Below are 16542 nucleotides of genomic sequence, written 5' to 3'. Positions count from 1 at the left end.
GGGGCCCGGCGCGGCTCGCGGCCCCAGCCTGCCCAGCCCGACGCCGCCGCCGACCGCGGCCCCAACCGAGCAGGCGCCGCGGGCCAAGGGCCACCCGAGACGGTCCCCAGAGAGCCACCGGAGGAGCAACTCACCTGAGCGCCGGAGCCCCGGCTCGCCCGTGTGCAGAGGTAGCGAGCCCAACCCTTGCGTCCTCCCGGGCTGCGTCTCCCCGACGGTGCCCTCCGTGGAAACTTCAGCCTCTCCGGGCTTCTCTTTGCTAGTGCATTATCGAAGGTATGAAAGTGGCTTTGGGAACCTCACCCCCCTGCGGTCGCTGCGGGGCTTGGATGAGCGAACTGCGGAGCAACTTTTATTTGACCCTCCTGCCGCCCCTCAGCTTTTATCTTCCATCATTCGCCTGGATCGAAAGGTTTTTCAGTTTAAGAGCTGATTAGCTCACTCATGTGTTTGCTGTTTGTAGTGGGGGAAGGAGGAGCTGGGCGAAACACTTAAAAACAACACGCACACAAACTCTCCGGCAACAGGTAAGGTGGTGGTTGTAATCTCTACAGCCTCTTTGTGCTTTCCTACAAAGTTCCTATAAAGTGTCTGTGCCTATCGGGATAATTTTTGTTTTCTTTTTTGGGGGTGGGGAGGTGGAGGCACCAGTTATGATGTAAGGATATCCTGTTGGGTGTGTAGAGGGGACAGTTTTGGATGTGCAATTGAAGTGTACAGTGTTTGGTTTGGCTTTTTTTTTTGGGGGGGGGCTCCCTCTTTTCTCTATATAGTCACATGCATCACGGCGGTACTGCACTGGAAACAGTTTATGCCCAACTCAAGACTTTCATGGTAAATTTCTAAGGACCTATTTGTGGAGTGTGCTCCCCTTTTCCCTTCTATTCGTTTTTCTTAGGTGTCAAAGGTAATGGTGAGCTGGTGGATGCTGTCGGCTTCCCTTAATGTTTTGTGTTTTGGTGTGGTTTGGTTTATGTTTAGGGACACGGTGAATGATCTAGTTTAGTCCTGGGGGAGAAGAGGAAGTTTAGCCAAAACAGGGATGTAAAGCTCCTAAGGGAGGGAGGAGGAGCTCATGTTATTAGATGCCACGCTAGGGCTACAGATGCTGCTGCTGCGTTGTGCAGAGAACCGATCATACCGAGGGGGAAACTCTCTGCTTGGAAGGGAATCACTGTGGAGCCTGTGCAATGTTTATGGGGTATGTGCAATTTTTTTAATGGAGTTTTCTTGATGAAGGTCTTAGACTTGGAGAAAGTGATTGTGTTAAGATAGATTGCAGTTTTGGTGTTTTGTGTTAATATTTCTGACGTGTAATTAGCATGTTGCTAAGGCCCTTGTTTTCAGACCACCTGATGGTGAGGCAGGGTAGGATGTAGTGCAGTGGTATGTGTCCAGGAGCACCGAGAAATGCATCCTGTAATCAGTATGCACCGGAAGGCATTTGCTCCCCCACTCCTCCCCCAGGTCCAGCCCGCTGCAGAAACTGACATCCTCCAGCAAATCCTGAATGAATGAATGAAAACAACGTGATCGCCCTAATAATGACCACAACTGAACACACATCTTTGGCTGTATTTTATAGAAAAGGCCACCGTTTTCTAACAGATTAATGCCATATGCAACTCCTTTGCACATTTTCTAGAACTGTATGAAATGAGAGGTAACAGAATGAAAAGAAGGCAGCAGTTACATAAATTTTTGAGTGATTTAGTTTCAACAGTACATAGATTGAGTTTTGGGATTTTCTTTTAGGGACTAATGTAAGAGCCATAATATAAGCACTGCAGAAAGACTGTGTTCAGAGGGTTTGCGGGCATAGTGAGTAGTTTCAGCAATTGCTGCAACAATATATTGCTCATCTAGTACCTCCTCCCCTTTGTTGATAAACACATCTTACAACAGATTGTAGTACAACTTGTTTTTCTGCATCCTTCAGAAGTCTTAATTGCTTAGGAATTACAAGGTCCATCATCAAGTAGTTTTAATGAAATTTGTGACCAGGCTTAAACCGTCCTCTTTGTTGTAGTATGTCACATCTGAGTTGAATGCAATTTTAACGCAATCATGAGGAAAACACTTCTCTGAATCTGGTTGTTCAGGAGACAGATTTGCATCAGAGAACTTGTATTGGGAATAGAAGAGGCCTTTCTGCTGTTTTTAACACCAGGTGCTTTTGTCAGTTTCTTCCATTGAAATGATTTTGAATGTAGGCTCTTCTGCCCCCGGTTCCCTGATGATATTACCTTTCTGTTACTTCTCCACATCCCACCTTGCTCCTCTCTACCTAAGTTAAAACGATACAACTAATCTATTCTTTTTACTTATCTATTTAAAATTCATGCTATGAACAGTTGAACAATTTTTCAAACAATTATCTACTCAGTTTCTTTTGAATTCTGCAAGGTTCTGACTTCAGTGGATTGTAGCCTCCACAGGTCAAGGCTCCTGCCGCTGCTGCAGACACTGACGTCACTATACTGCATGAATGAAAAACAACAACGTGCTCCATTTCTGGCTCTCCCCCTCCTTCCTTTTCTGCACACTCCGTGTGTGTGTGTGTGTTTAAGATGGTATTACGCTGCATTTGAAACTACATTTAAAACTGTTAAATTAGGTAGGTGTTGGCTCAGGGATATGTGTTTAGTATAGAAGCATATTGCTTACAAAAAGCTTCAAGTGCTATGAGCATTTGGACTAGAGGTGACATAACAGCATTCGGTATTTTTTTTTATCTGGACTGGTGGTTATGGAAGAAAATACAGAAGATGTAAACAATTTTCTTTGTAATTGCTTTACCAAGAAGAAGTTATGAGACAGTGTAATTTCTGAACATGTTAGATCATTATTATCTCCCTCTGAAACATTCTTAATATGCACATTTATAGGGTTAAGTCTAGAATAATAAAGAAATGATACTCAGATTGTTTCACAAGGCTGAGGAAAAGCTGAATTATGTAAATAGGCACAATTTTAATATGATATTTATAAAATCTAGCAAGAAGATGGTAATTTTCTTTATTTTTGTAGCACAGTTTTAGATAATTTCAATGGGTATCATAATAGAAGATACATAAATCTCCAAACACCTTGCTCTGTATAGAGAACATGGAGTTTTAAAAATTGAAATTATCTTGTTTATGCATATGATCATATTTTTGTTTGCATTTTTAAATTTTTCTTTTCTATTTTTAAAACTTCAGAGTTTCTTATTTATATTCATTTCTTCTGCCTTTAGCAAAATGTCACCCTCCCCCTTGTTCAGTTCTGAAGGTTCTCGAAGTGGTGAATGACAAGCTACTGAATGCATCCTCAGGCTCCCTGTGATGTGTTTTTAATAGATGTAAAATCATGAAGTATTATGCAAATAGTTATTGTTTTGTAATGGTAATATATAAGTCTACCTTTGAGATAAATAGAACAACCCAAATGAGAATATAGCAGGATGTTGTGTTAAAATGAATGATCTTTAAGCTAAAATCATGAGTAACAATGAAAATATAATAAAGTTGCTTCTTTCTGAAAACTTCATAAAGCAAAACCTATGAATTCAAAAACAGAACAAATACAATTTTATTGTGCTAGACAGTAAATAGCAATTGCAGGTGCTTTTGTGTTTGTTTGTAAGGATTGAGCATGGAGATGAATTATAAATTCTGAAAGATATAAAAACCGTTGCGTTAGAGCACTCGATGTAGAATACCGCTTATTTTTAAGTGTACCAAACCTAATAACAAAAACATGGAAGAGCTTGTAATTTATATAGTTCCTGCTATGGAAAATAGCATGTGTTGATTCCTGATTTAACATGCCTAGTATCACTAACTCTAGAGTGAAATTTGATAAGAATTTTTCATGAGTACCTTGAGAGCCTTATTGTTTTATACATTAAGAAGTTATGATTATATTTTAAAAGAAAATACAAAGCCAGCTAGCATATAATGCTGAATGACTGCCTGCAGTGTGTGTGCATGTATGTGTGTGTGTGTGTGTGTGTCTGTGTTTTGATCAAATAATTTGCTTGCAGTTTTTTATTTTTCATTAAATTTTCCCTCAAGTCCTTTTTACTGCTATGCTCAGTTTGTGGACTTCCAACATTTTAAATTACTTTTTTTCTCTCTTTTTAAAGATACTCAGACATTCTCTTATAGAGTTATTTCTCAGGCCGATATTGTTGAAAATTAAGGTCCTCCTCTTGTCCCCCCCCCCCCCGTTTTAAAAATAGTTTTCCTTGAGTGCTTAGAGTTAACTTGTTTCAAAGCTTTCTTATACTAGACTGAAAACAGTTAAAGCTTTGACTGTTTTTCCTAAAGAGACAGGTTTCAGATACTGATTTTTGGGAAAGGTTTTCAGCCTTTGAGAACTACACTAAGTATCAGCAGCGTTCATTAACTAAATTTTCCCATTATTTATGGTACGTAAAATTTCTCCATCAGTGGGTCAATAGCAAAACAGATACGTGAATTTATAGAAGTTTTTTTTCTTAAACTGTTTTATGTTCAAAGATTATATTCCTTTCAAATAACTATTATTCTAAGCATATTGAATATGTATACCTAGGGTGTAGAAAAGCACCTTGGTCAGTTTAACTGTATGTAAATTCGTGTATATATATTGAGCTGAAAATTCTTTCATTATTTACAGTACTTTTTACAGAAGGACGTTTCATTCACTGCAATGTATGTTGCTTCAAGGATTTAATGCAAATTAGGATTTATACATTGGGGAAGTGTTGAAGGGTAATGGTATCCTTGTGATTTTTATTTGTGATAATGTGGACTAAATGTGAATAAGAAAACAAAGGAGTAATTGGGCTCCATGGCAATGAATAACAATGGAAATAAAGGGCAGTGTTCAACAAATGGCGAGTAGGAGAGGATTTTTCTTAAATCTGAAATTTAACACATTGCTAAAAGCCTGGCCTGTTTTATCAAAGCTTCCACATATAGCTAATAATCTGCCAAGAAGTATATACTAATGACTTTGTTATTCTTTATTTTAGTTTAGTCTTTTCTCCAGAGTTTAAATCCCCAGACACCACCACGATAGGCTTTTTCACAGCACCTGTCCTGGGTCTGTGCCTGGCACTGTTGTTTTTTGTCTTCAATATATAATTTTGTTCTCTCATTAAATGTCAAAGAAACCAAATCACTGATGCTGTTTCTGTCCTATATTCTATTTATTTTAACAAGAGGTTGAGCTTCTCTGATGCTGGTCTCTAACTGGGTTTGCCAACAGTCAGTGGAGGAAAGAGAGAACACTGCTCACCTATTGATGTGAAAAACCTGAGTGAGAAGCTGATGGAAGAGCCAGGAGCCAATCTCTTTCCCTTTCTGCCTCTCATCTGAACCCTAGAACTGACCATGACTCCATGGATCATCCAGTTGATTCTAGAAGGATAATACTTGTGCTTGTTCTGCAAAACAAATTATGATGGATTTATAGAAATTCTAAAGAAAACAGGATTATACTGAATTATGAACAAATTGTGGAAAAATACTTTCCTAGTATTCCATTTTTGTAGGAACAAACATGGCAGATCCCTTTAAGCAGTGTTGTTTACCTCAGGTGAATGTTATTGTGGCAGCTTGCAGGACGAGGCAAGTTCATGAATACCTGAATAACCTCCCCAATATTACGTTGTATCTCTAATTGTTGTAGGTACAAAGGAAGAAAACATCTGAGTGCTTTGCTATATATAAGGCAATATATACTTTCATTCATCAAGAAAGTGGATTTCAAATCATATCTTCCGATTCCAGATACAGCGTTCATTCCACAGGATTATCCTATTTCTCCTAATTAAAAAGAGACTGATATTGGTCATCAGCTGTGATTTCTGAGCTCTAAGAATTACTGAAGAGTAGGTTTTCTATTGGTTCCACAGCACTATTACACTGTGCTGGGGTATGCTTTGACATTTTCAGAATGTCTAAAAATGTGTCAGAGAGAGAGAGGGAGAGAGACAGAGAGGAGGGTATGAGCAACAGTGTGTGTGAGAGAAATCCTGGTTCCTGAGGGGTCAAGGATATGGACTTGGTTGTATGTGGCCCTGTGTACTTCTAGAATCTGTGCTGTTCTTGAATCGTATTATAGTGAGGAGTATGTTTCTCCATGATTATTAAAAGTTAGTTATACATGGTGGTAAACTGGTAAATGCTTCAGGAATGACTAAGCAGAGATTCTGGTCTCAAGTGATTGTCCTGGCAACTGGTACTAGGTTAATTTAGCCCCACCAAGAGCTAATAGTTATCACTGCAATTTGTGGGTTTGAACTCTGTATATTTGTAACTTAATGCAGTGCAACTATGGTGCACCTTAATAATGGCTCACCAAAAATAAGGATGAGTTAAAGAAACTAGTGAGATCCATTATTGTGTGGGAAGTTTGACATCCAAAATTGTCTTCCAAGTTATTAGAATTCAGAAATCCATCAAACTTTTGGATGTTGCATAACAAGAAGGCAAAAACTGCTAAAACTTGCTGCTTGGTGTCTAAAGATAAAATACCTATCAACTACTGACAGTAATATCCCCTTATTTAGCCAGTATGGCCACAGGGTGAACTTCCGTTAGTAGTCCCTATAGCTAATTGTAACTTTTATATTACTAAAAGATCAATTATTTAGGTAAACATTTTCTAACATTATTATACAGTTGTTTTCTTGAGCAGAACAAACAAGATATGAGTGAACTCTTTGTGGCTTAATTAGCTTTGTTAATACCGATGATATACCTAATAAAATGATTGCTGTTGATACTCTTGAATATAGGATTGAATGAGCACTGACTGACAACTAGAGTTGCCCTGTAACTGATTCTATACATTTGCTTTGGGGATTGTCTTATTTCTGGTAAAGGTGGAATGAAGCAGTGAGTGGCTACATTTATTCCTTAATGGAATAACCTGGCTTTTTTCTCTAGAATTAATTATCAAGTTAAAGACCGAAGAAATGATTTTCCAAATGGTTCCATAAAAGAGGCTTAGAAACAGAAAGGTATACTGAAAAATATTAGATTTGGAGTCAAGAGACTTGGGTTCTGTTTGCACTTCTAACATTTGACTTATAGTAAGTTCTTAACTCTTTGCATCCTATTTTCTCTATCTTTAAAATGATATAGGTGGGCTTTTTAAGAGTTTGGTTGGGTAGGGGAAAGATTCCGCTGTGGAAAGGAAAAGTAAGTTTATTAAAGGAAAAGTAAGTTTATTATTTACTGAGGTATAACTGACAAATAAAAGTTCTGTATATTTTAAGGTATACAGTGTGATGATTCGGTACACATTTACAATGTGAGATGATTACCACAATCAAGATAATTAACATATCCATCACCTCACATAGATGCCTTTTTTTTTTTTTTGATGTGTGATGAGAACACTTAAGATGTATTCTTAGCAAATTCCAAGTATACAATACAGTATTATCGACTGTAGTCACCATCTGTACATTAGATTCCCAGAACTTACTCCTAACTGAAAGTTTGTACCCTTTGACCTCCCCACTTTTCCCACTTGCCAGTCCCTGGCAACCATCATTCTACTCTCTGCTTCTATGAGTTAGACTTTTTTAGATTATGCACATAAGTGAGATCATATTTGTTTTTGTTTTTCCCTGTGTATTTGTTTTTCTGTCTGGCTTATTTCACTCAGCAAAATGTTCTCCAGGTTCATCTATGTTGTTATGAATGGCAGGATTTCCTTCTTGAAAAGACTGTATAATATTCCATTTTATATGTATACCACATTTTCTTTATCCATTCCTCCGTGAGTGGACACATAGGTTCTCCACATCTTAGCTATCGTGGATAATGCTGCAAAGAACATGGGAGGGCAGATATCTTTTCAAGATACTGATTTTACTTCCTGTGGGTATATACTCAGAAGTGAGATTGCTGGATCATATGATAGGTCTATTTTTAAGTTTTTGAGGAACCTCCATACTGTTTTCCATTCCCACCAATTTATATTCCCACCAATGTTATACAAGGGTTCTCTTTTCTCCACATCCTCACCAACACTTCTTATTTTCTTGTCTTTTTGACAATAGCCATTCTAACAAGTGTGAGGTGGTACCTCATTGTGGTTTTAATTTGCATTTCACTGGTGATTAGTGATGTTGAGCACTTTTTCGTGTACCCTCGTTAGCCATTTATATGTCATCTATGGAAAATGTCTATTGAGATCCTTTACCTATTTCTTAATAAGGTTATTTGTGTTTTTTGCTATTGAGTTATATGAATTCCATATATATTTTGGACATAGCAAATGTATATATCCAAAAAACCATACGCTTATCAGATGTATGGTTTGCAGATATTTTCTCCCATTCCATAACTTGCCTTTTTATTTTGTTGATTGTTTCCTTTACTGTGCAGAAGCTTTTTAGTTGCTTGTTTATTTTTGCTTTTGTTGCTTGTGTTTTTGGTATCATATCCAAAATATCATTGACAAGACTGATGTCAAGGAGCTTTTTCCCTATGTTTTCTTCTAGGAGTTTTATAGTTCCAGGTCTTAAATTTAAGTCTTTAATCCATTTCAAGTTAACTTTGTGCATGATGTAAGGTAAGGGTCCAGTTTCATTCTTTTGCATGTGGATATCCAGTTTTCCCAGCACCATGTATAGAAGAGACTGTCCTTTTCCCATTGTATATTCTTGGCACCCTTGTCAAAGATTAGTTGACCATATATGCGTGGATTTATTTCTGGGTCCTCTGTTCCATTGGTCTATGTGTCTGTTTCTATTGCCAGTACCATATTGTTTCTATAGCATTGTGTAGACTAGATGATTCTTAGTAAAATTAGTTATTTACTGAGCTTTTATGTCAGCAACTAGTCTTCACCGGAACTCAATATAGAACACTTTTATAATTTCTCTTTCTCTCTTGAGAACTTAAGTAATCTGCCCAAGATCAGGTGGCATGCACAGAAGGCCCAAAGGGCCGTGTAACTCTCTACGTCCCGACCTCAGGTCAGGTGAAACTTGCTTTTGGAACCCAATTAATTATGGGGCAGGAAAGCATGCACAATGGGTTATCCCATTGCTTATACAGTTAAGTCACAGAAAGGCCAAAATTAGCTTTGGTGGGGTGTGAAGAGAAAGCTAAATGGAACTCAACTCTAGGGTCCATAGAACTTAAAATAGCTGCAGGTATTCCCAGTGATTCAGGCCTCAGATATGTATATAAATATGTCATAGCACTTCAAAACCTTATTATGTCATTAGTAAGCCTTCCCCTTGGTCCTGAAAGTACTTACCACTTTGTTAAGACAGAGTTTAGATTTAATTTTTAAAATTGCCTTTCACATGAAATCGTAAAATCTGGGTAGAATGAGTCTTTTGCATTTTCCTATTTGATAAGGTAAGCTTTACATTTATAATAAAGCATCATAAGGCTCCATTCAACCATAACATTGTGATACATAATTTTACCATTCTTTGATAATTTAGCAGCATTCAAAATAGTATCTTTTTATATTTCACTCTCATGGCAAAGCAGCAAGGTGCAGTATCTTCTCAATTTATGCCTCCTTGGGCTCTTTTCCATTTTCTAGGCTTGCTGATGTGATGTATAATAGAAAAGATACTTCAATCTCCATTTTAACAATTTCTTTCAGGATGTTGTGGCGTTTTTCAGTGTCACTTGTGCTTACTCTAAGCCCTCTTTGATAGTCAGTGTGGACCATGAATCCTTTCATAAGTAACATTAGAAATGGTATTTTTATTGTTATTGTTATGATACTGAAAGTGTTATATAGAGTCTATGTGATGAAGTTTCTCATGACTTTTCTTGTGTAATTACTTTAGTAGTGAAATACATCAGTGTATAAGTTGGATTAATGAAGTAATATTTGTATCTTAGAAGATAACAAAAACTAGTAGAGCTCAGTTGCTCAGTTACCTTAAAGAACTTTGCTATACTTATGTAAACCTGTGAAATGATCTTCCCACGAATGTGGAAAAGGATCATAGTAAAATACAGATTTGTTTATATATTAGCTGGTAGTCTGTAAACAAATTATGATATTTTTGAGTGTTCTGTGACAGTGTCATCTTCTTTCTTCCAAAGTGTTTTGGAGGTACTCTGGTGCATCTCCCTGAAAAGAATCAACTGTCCTTTTCCTGCTTAAAGTCAGGTTATTTCATTTAAGTGTCTACTACTTACTAAACAGGGATTAGCAAACATTGCTAAATGCAGTTTCATTAGCATTGTAAATTAGGGAGTTAGACTGTGCTCAGAAATCAGGTTTTGGAAAAAAGCTACAATATTCTGCAACATTTTGATCCGATAGCTTTAAAAAACTTATTTTAAAATTCTGTTCTTTCTTTGCATATTGAAGTGACCTGTTATTGAAAAACAGCTGGTCAGTTGATTGCATTTGCCCACTCCTTGTCTTTTTGGTTAACACATGGCCAAAGATGAGCGTAGCTTTAATGTAATTTCAGTGATAACTGTTCATTCAAGAAATTTTTGTTTTCAGGTATTGTAGTTGTTGGCAGTATGTTGATGAGTAAAACGAATGCATTTTCTCCCCGTTTTACATAATAAATATTTATTGAGTCCCCGCTATGTCTGAGGAGCTCTGTTTAACCCTCCCAGAATACGCATTCTAGGTGCAATTGGGGTGCTCACATTCATTTTTCTCAACAAGGTCAAGTCATTTAAAATCTGCCAAGAATTTGACCCACTATTTTCTCTGAGGTTTGGACTTCATATGGGAATTATTATGTTCTATGCTTATCTTTCAAGATTAGGTTGCACTTCTTGGTATTCTTTTTTGAATACCAAATACTTGTTTATATGTGTTTTTCCCTTATTAGAGGAAGCTTAGGAGAGCATTACCTTGTGGCTTCTATATTATATCTAGGTGTAAGCTATATTGCTGCCTGGACATATTATAATATTCTGCTAAAGTTTGGCCTAACATGGTGGGATTAACATGGAATCAGCTTCTGAAGCTGTTATATTTGGAGAAATTCAAAAAACCATCATGCCACAAATTTGGTGGGCATTTTCAATTAAAAATCTCAATGTTTTTAGATCTGTCATAAAGATTATGATTATACTAAGCAAGCAATGAGAATATAAATTACATATTAATTTGTTCTTTATTTCAATGTAAAAATTTTAAAGTGTAGAGCAGATTTTGGGGTGGTTGTTTGCTTTAGAGAATATCTAATTTACGTGCAAGTAAAATTATTCAATTTAGCAAAGTGTTATTTACACAAACTTTTTAGGAAGTCAGTTACACAAGATTGAGGTTCATCTGAGGTTGTAAAAATATATTACAGAATAGTGTAATTTCTCATTTCTGCATAAAATGTTCTACTGACATTTAGCAGGATTAACTAATATCCTAAGAAGTTGTTATAAATGAACATGAATAGATCTTTTCCATTTCCTTTCTAGTCTGAGTTTTAAAATTCTAAGAAATTTTGTATTCAGTGAACCCCTAAAAGGGAAAGAATTCATATGTACTGATGATTTTATTTCTCACATTTCTCTGTGGAAAGATATGCTTTTAAATTAGATAAATATTCCAAGTTTTTTTCTGGATTATTTTGTCCTTATAAAAAGAAAGTTATTACTTGAGTTATAATTTCCTACCACACTGTTCCTAACCAGCTTAATGGAGGAAATATTTCTTCCTTGATGAAAAACTTTCACCAAACCTTCTACTGTTATCAGTGTCAGGAGGACAAGGCAATAAGTAAGCATAATTAGACTAGAAATATGATTAGTACTGTGGATTATGATTTTATTTATAATTGTATAATCCTACAGTCTGATTTTCACTTAAAGTTTCTGTATATACTTAAGGATGGAGAAATTAATTGGTCACCCATATACACACTACTGTATATAAAATAGATGACTAATAAAGACCTACTGTATAGCACAGGGAACTCTACTCAATACTCTGTAATGGCCTATATGGGAAAAGGATCTAAAAAAGAGTAGATATATGTATATGTATAAAAGATTCACTTTGCTGTACACCTGAAACGAACACAACATTGTAAATAAGCTCTACCCCAATAAAAATTTAAAAGTCAGTAAATAAGTATACATTCACAGGAAGTTGCAAAGACAATACAGAGAGCTCCCACGTATCCTTCACCCACTTTTCCGTTAACAGTTATATTTTACAAAATTATAGTATGACATCAAACCAGGATTTTTCTATTGGTGTGTGTGACTGTGTGTGTGTGTCATTTTATCACATGTGTAGATCTGTGTAGCCACCAGTATAATCAAGATAGAGACCTGTTCTATCACAGATGTCAGGTGCCACTCAGATCTCCCTCGTGCTGCCCGTTGCAGTCACACCACTCCCTCCCCCTACCACCCTGACCCCTGGCAATCACTGATCTGTTCTCCATCTCTATAATTTTGTCATTTTGAGAATGTTAGATAAAAGGAGTCATACAGTATGTGACCTTTTGAGCTTGGCTCTTTTTCACTCAACATAATGCCCTTGAGATCTATCACAGTTGTTCAGAGTATCAATAGTCTGTTACCCTTTATTGCTGAGCAATATTCCACAGTATGGATGTACCACAGTTTCCTTACCCATCACTTATTGGAGGACATTTTGGTTAAGGTTGGGTCTGTTACAAATAAAAATGTTAAAAAAATTTGTGTACAGATTAAAAAAATTAATTGGTCACCTAATTTGATTATACCTAAGGCCTACACAATATCTGTGTGTGTGTGTGTGTGTGTGTGTGTGTGGTGTGTATGTATGTGTATAAAAGAGAGAATGCTGTAAAGTTTGCATTCCTTTCTCAGCAATCACTGGATAATCACTGGCTCCTGATACTTTTTCCATATAGAGTAGAAATTCATGGTCATCTTTTCATAATGCTATAAGTAATTTTAATATACTAACTGGTAGTGACTTAGGGACTTTACTTATCTCATGTAAGATAAAACGAATGGACAACTAACTAGATGAGAATTCTGAACATCTTCCTTGTGGTTATGGGGAAATTTGCTATTTATAATACAATTATATTTCCTTCGGGAGGCATGTCTTAAATGCTGAACTCTTTGACGTATTTACTTAAGGATTATTTGGTAAAAAGTTGTTGGATGGGTTTGGAGAAAGAAATTAATCAGTTTACATATAAATTCCCTTTTCTGAATCATCTAACATAATTTAGAATGACAGTCCAGTTATCTACAGTTTAATTTTCTTAGTAAGTGTATGATCATTTTCTCTGCTAGAGTTGGCTTTGTGATTTTTGAGCAGAATATTATGTTGGTATTTAGATTCAAAGTGGAAAGAAGTGTTGAAAGCTGTCGTTATTGCATTTCTACTGACTGGAGTGGGTATTCTTCTAGGTGGTAACTGTATATAGCAAATTAAAACAGACATGATGCTTACATCCTGCAAGTCTACATATCCAAATATTTTAAAATATCATTATAATTGTCTTTGGATGTTTTGCTCATGCTCTTTACCTTCTTGCTGATCTTGTTACCACGTGTATAAAAAGTTTTAATTTAAAGTATATTCCACCGATGTTTCACGTAGAATATATCATACTCCCTTAGGTAACATGCTTTGAAAAAGTGGCCTAGTGTATTTTTCTGTGCTACTAACAGAAAATCAATAATTTATTAATAAGACTTTCAGACCCAGAGCATCATTGGGTTGGGTTCTTAACTTCCTTGCAGCATAATTATTCACTTTTCCTCCTCCCTCATTTCTCTCATCCTACTGATCACCATATCTTATCCCATCTCCTTAGAATTATGTCCTGAATCTGCTAGCTTCTTTCCATCCCCTCACGGCTCCGTTATTACTTATTGCTTGATTTGTTAGAACTGCTGCCTCTTAAGTGGTTCCCCCGCCATTAGTCTCCCCTCTCTAATTGACCCATTGCACAGTCTTTCTTTATAAACATAGTCTTTCTTTAAAAAAAAAAAAAATTCTGAATCCTTTGCTTGACATAAAAGACTCACCTCAGCATCCTCAATGGTGTACCTCAAGTTCTTTGTAAACTGAACTCACTTTGCATTGAAAATGCTATTATCTTTCAATAGCTCCATACTTGTTCCTTGTCAGGCAAGGATTCCGTGTCAGTGGAAGGTAATGTACTGATTACTGTAAATTAGATTAAGTTAGATCATTCTATTTATGGTGACAATTGTAATAATTTAGCAAGACTCACTCTAAAATTTGGCTCAAACCATCTCCAAGGTAATTCAGACAAAGGGAGTTAAGCCCTTCTATAGTAGAGACTTCTAAGGATTCACCAAACCCTGTTTTGTCTCCCTGTTGGCCCACATCAAGACTCTTTTTCCTACCCCTCCTTACAATTAGATAAGGCTTTGTGATATATAACATTTTCATCTGTGTTCAATAAAAAAGCACTAGTTTGATCCTGGTCATTCATTCTCTTCCCTCATGTGCCAGCTGGAAGCAGAGAATCTAGCAGAGGACTCCAACCAAGGCCCTGGAGGAATGGTGGAGCCATAAGATGAAGGAAGTCTGAATCCCTGAATGATCATATAGAAGGCCATCTGTCAGCCAGGAAGATACACATTGGGTTTTTATTGTGATAAGCCACGAATTTTAAAAAATGGTAGCTGTTAGCATTAGCAACTTTCCTGCACCTAACAGTTTAAAGAAAGGTGGTCTACCAGCTGCTACTACTGGAGCCGCTTTGAAAATTCACCCTGGGAGTCTCACTCTTACCTCGTGTGATCCATCACATAGGGAAGTGTGGTTCATTGCTATCAGTGCTTCTGTCAGTATGCAAGAGATCCTTCATCAAGTTGGATTGTGTGATCTTGGTGGAATGTATTTAGTTTTATATAATTTGCTATTTCATTAACTGAAGATACTATAACTACTCTTTGATTAATAATTTAAGAAACTATTATCAAAAAAATTTGGAGACGTTGTAAGAATTGATAGCCATGTGGAAATAAATCCATTGTCTCCCAGAGTGCCTGGCAGGACACGAAGTTTAGTGGTCTTATTAAGTGGTCTTGTTATTTTATATAAATATGTTATTTTTCTTGGCTATGCACTATATGAAGAGTTATTTATTATATGAACCTGTTTAATGAGCTGTTTGTGAAATACCTAAGCATGAAAATCATAGCCTTTTATGTAAATGTGGAAAATGGGATGATAGAGATCTGAATTCAAGTTATTTTTGTCACTGTCTTGCACTTTATTCGCAATGATTTTAGATGAGCCTCACATACAGAAGATTAAAAAGAAACGTGGAGCCATTCTATTTGAGGCTCTTCCAGAAAGCCTCCTTTGCTAATGAGTTCCATAATATATGACAGGTGATTTCTAGTTTTTGAGTATTAATTTATTTAAAAGTAAGGAAAGGATGGATAACTGATATCCACAGGTTCAACAAAACTTGAGTAGTTGTGCTAGGTGTTAGAGAAACAAACAGAAAAAGACAAGAGCTTTACTTTTAGGAAGGAGACTACCCTCTGGTAGATAAGTTTTACATTTATCATTTAAGTATAAGCAAAATAGTGAATCACATTAGGTTTCCCTTTCTTATTTCATTCTTAAATGAAAGTAAAATAGCTAAAATATGGGGCAGGGGAAGAGACAGATACATGAGTGATTTGACATATCCATGAAAAAGAAGTTAACTGTATTATTCATAATGTTTGAATATATATTGTTCGTACTTGTCCTGTCTCAAACACTACATAGAAAGGATTTTAAAAATTCTGGTCAGAGGTAAAGAAGGAAAGAATGGAGAAAAAAAGGCAGACAAAAATCCAGTTGACCCATCTCTTTTCTATAGTGTGGTTTTGTTTTCTTCCCATGTTGAGATGAGTCTTTTTAGTACATCTGGAAGTGTTGTTCAGGTTTTTATTACAAATGCCCTAGCTATTGTAGGTATTGTTAATGATTCAAGCTATTTCCAAAAAGTGTAGTCTGATATTTGTTCGCTCATTTCTTGGGCTTTTGGATTGAACAATGTTCTTTCATCATTTAAGGGAAAAAATTAACTTAGATGCTAATAACAAACTCTGGAACTTTGTGACTTCAGTCCATTTGTAGCTCCTGGGCAGTGCCATTTTGATTGAAGTCCCGTTCAATCAGTAATATCAATAGACTATTTTTGGCTAAGATTATAATGGCCAGTTCTATGCCTGTTCTGGAGGAATAAAATATGATGCTCTTCTAAAATATTTTATGACACTTTTCCCCTACTCTTAGTCATGCCGCTAGTAGTTTTATTTCATTTTTTTCTGAAGTTGATCCCAGTCCTTGGCAGTGTTTCCTGGCAACCTTTTATGCACAATATTTGTAGAATTGTTGAGGTGGAAGGTGTCCTGTGTATGCAAACACGGAACTGGTTTTTACCATGTTCTGTTTTACTCCATGGCCTCTACAAAGGTATCATTTGTATAAGACCTTTTCCGTCAGGATGTTTTCCTGCAGCTTTGGGCCATATCCAGCTTTAATGAAGCATCCAATTTTGGATACATTACTGCTTCACAGCTACATATTTGATTCTTTGCTGTCAATATTTATGAAAGTAAATGC

The sequence above is a fragment of the Balaenoptera acutorostrata genome, chromosome 2, assembly GCF_949987535.1.
Source record: "Balaenoptera acutorostrata chromosome 2, mBalAcu1.1, whole genome shotgun sequence".
NCBI classification, from domain to species: Eukaryota; Metazoa; Chordata; class Mammalia; order Artiodactyla; family Balaenopteridae; genus Balaenoptera; species Balaenoptera acutorostrata.
Note: the sequence above shows the minus strand (reverse complement) of the source record.